Here is a 3,451-nt window from a genome sequence, read left to right on the forward strand (position 1 = left end):
TCTCAAGTGTCTGTGTTTTTTTTTAAGTGTATGATTATGATCCTTTAGTTTTATTTGGTTGTTTAAATGAAAAGTGTATACAGCGAGTGATTTTCATTAAAAATAAAACCATTAACAAATTGCTGCTGCGCCAATTGTCTAAAAAGGTCATAAATCCCAATTAAACCAAAGCAGTCTCATTAGACATGCCGTTTTGATTCTCTTGTTAATGTGAGGTCACATTAATAAAGCCCTGCCCACCTTCAGTCCTGCATTCCCATATTTTCCACCCTTAGCAAGTTGTACACTGTCCACTAGATGGGTGATTCTCACGAAAACTTGGTTTTAAAAATGTCAAGCATGAAAATGTGAAAATTGCTTAAATTTACTTTTTTTTCCCACCAGACATTGAAAAACAAAGTCTGGAGTAAATGGGAACATTAATTTTAAACACTTTTATTTATCATTTAACACTTTTTGTAACATAATTTAAAAAATTAGATCCAAAAAATCTCATTACCGCAACATTCAGAAAACATCAACACTGACATATTTTCAAAATGACATGACAAACCTGAAAGAACATAATTTGGAGATTCTGCACATGCATTTAAAATCAAAGTATTATGCTTCTATTAATTAAATTAACATTTAATGAGCATCTGTTGCGGTAATGATAATCAAAATGTCGTGTAAGCATTCTGACAAGACAATAATTCAAATTAACTGTAAAAAAATGATCTTACCTGGTAGCCATCTTGAAGTAACTGGTCCATGTGCTTGGTCACTCAAAATCAAACTTTATTAAAATTCTGTATGTGTGCTTAAACTGTTCTCAAAAAGTGTTGCGGAGGATGAGAACATCAGGCATGGACACATCATTTTCCTAATTTTTCTTCATTATTATACATGAATATTCAGTAAATATTTTTTCTGTCATCTAAAGTAGTCTAGCAAAACATCCATTTATTTTTTTTCTAAATATTTTTGTGTTAATTTGATTAAATTACAACATAACGCATGTTCAAACACAGCCGGACACATTGCGGTAATGAGAATTTCAGCAAAAAATAGATAAAATTGAATAAATTCTTATGTTGAAATCACACATTGTGCAAGGTAGAACACAGTATTGTGTTAATTCTGATGCTTTTTAATATTACCATATTACACATTTTATAGCTAAAATCATTAGTGCCGTGGTGTTTCAATGGTTTCGAGGGAATCACCCAGATACTATTGTCTCGAACTGTATTAATCAGATCTGTTTTAACTAAAAGCGCTCACTGTTTGTTTGTAAGAAAGTGAGGAGCTGTAGCTAATTTGCATTTAAAGGTACAGACATTAAAACAGTGCATTTTTGCTCCCACCCAAATAGGGGCATTTTTGATATGCTATAATAAATAAATGCACATAAACACTTTGAGGGCACATCTGAGACTTATATTACATCTTGTAATAAGGCCACAATAGGTGTCCTTTAATGTAGGCTAAATACCAAAAAGGTGCATGACATAAATTTAATGACATTAATTTAGTGTGGCTCAGATATGTAACTTGTCAATGGTGTAAGTACTTATAGATGCTGTAACACCGTTTAAACTTTAGAGATTTATCAGAATTCTTTTCAATACTGCATGACCCAAATTTATTCATAAGGATACCAAGTGCTGTAATTTTCCACTCTACTGTCTTGATGAATTTAACTTATTTAGATGCGACTCAAAGAGCACTGATTCAATAAAAACCTTTTGTCATTTCATTCAAGTCCTAGTCACACATAAAATGAAAGTTCATGCTTGGTCAACAAACATTTCAAAGAAGCCAAAAAAATCACTTTTATGTGATGTTAAAATAAACCTACAAACTCACACGTGGGTGCTACAACTGTATTACTTTTTCATTATCAGCAAAACAAAAATGATGTGATTCTTCATATGACCTACACTGAAAATGAAGTGAAAGTTTGATTAACTCCTAAAAAAAAATTCAAATTGTTTGACTGCATGAGATTGACCAAGTTTGTTTAATCATGGTAAAAAAATAGAATTTGGATATTAGTGCTACTTTAGAGCATCAAAGTGACTGAATTACCCTTAAATGTTTAACCTTTGTTATTCTCTATGTTGCTAATGTTTTCTGGTTTAATTTCCCCTTAATATTGTGCTTTCTGATCCTTTGTTCCTCAAACCCTGTCTGGGAAACTGACCCTGGGAGAGGAATTGGTTAATAATTGACTTCCTTCCTTTAATTTCTTACAGCATTGCGTTTTTCATCTTGCTAAATATCCTTATAGATGTGCAGGGTCTTTTTACATTCTTGGCCAGTCTTTATTTATAATGGGTTCCATGACTTTTTTAAAGGTTACGTTCTTTCTGATCCCATTTTTCAAACTTTAGTTAGTGTGCACTGTACACGTTGTGTTCAACCAGCTCTCCTCAAAAGCGGTCACTCCACTGAGACTGCGCTGCTCTCAGTCATTGAAGCCCTAAGGCAGGCATGGGCAGCCTCCAAATCATCTGTACTGATCTTACTGGATCTATCTGCAGCTTTTGACACGGTCAATCACTGCATCCTCATGTCTATGGGTGTCTCTGACACAGCGCTTCTATGGTTCAAGTCGTATCTCTCAGATAGGTCATTTCTGGTATCCTGGAGAGGTGACGTCTCCGAACCCCAACGTCTTGATACCGGGATGCCTCAAGGCTCTGTGCTTGGACCGCTGCTCTTTTCAATATACATGACATCCCTGGGCTCTGTCATTCAAAAACATGGCTTTTCCTACCACTGCTATGCAGACGACACTCAACTCCACTTGTCGTTCCACCCTGATGATCCCACGGAGGGACATCTCACTCTGGATGAAGGATCACCATCTCCAGCTTAACCTTGCGAAGACAGAACTGCTTGTCATATCATCCGAACCAAAGATTCAGCACAACCTTTCCATTCAGCTAGGTTCCTCGACCATCACGCCTTCCAGGACGGCCAAAAACCTGGGAGTGGTCATTGATGAATGGCTTAGCTTCACGGAGCATGTTGCCAGCGCCGCTCGCTCTTGTAGATTCATCCTCTACAATAGTAGGAAAATTAGACCTTTCCTAGATGAGCATGCTACGCCGGTCCTGGTCCAAGCTCTTGTCCTGTCCAGGCTGGACTACTGCAATGCGCTACTGGCAGGGCTTCCAGTCTGCATGACCAAACCTTTAATGATATATTATTGATTTAGTTTACAGAAATGTGCTGTAAAAAATGGGAAAAAATGAATTATGAAAAATAATCATACTTAGTCAAAATGAATGACGTTTTTATTAATGAGCCATAAAATATGAAAGAATCATGAAAAAACTAACCGTATTTAAAAAAAATAAGTTGGTGACTATAAAAAAAATTTCTTGTAGCATTTTTGTTGGATGTTTCTGATCATTTATGGTGCTGCATCAAACAACGTGGATCTTACCATACAAGGTAG

The sequence above is a fragment of the Paramisgurnus dabryanus genome, chromosome 21 (genome assembly GCF_030506205.2).
Source record: "Paramisgurnus dabryanus chromosome 21, PD_genome_1.1, whole genome shotgun sequence".
Taxonomy (NCBI): Eukaryota; Metazoa; Chordata; class Actinopteri; order Cypriniformes; family Cobitidae; genus Paramisgurnus; species Paramisgurnus dabryanus.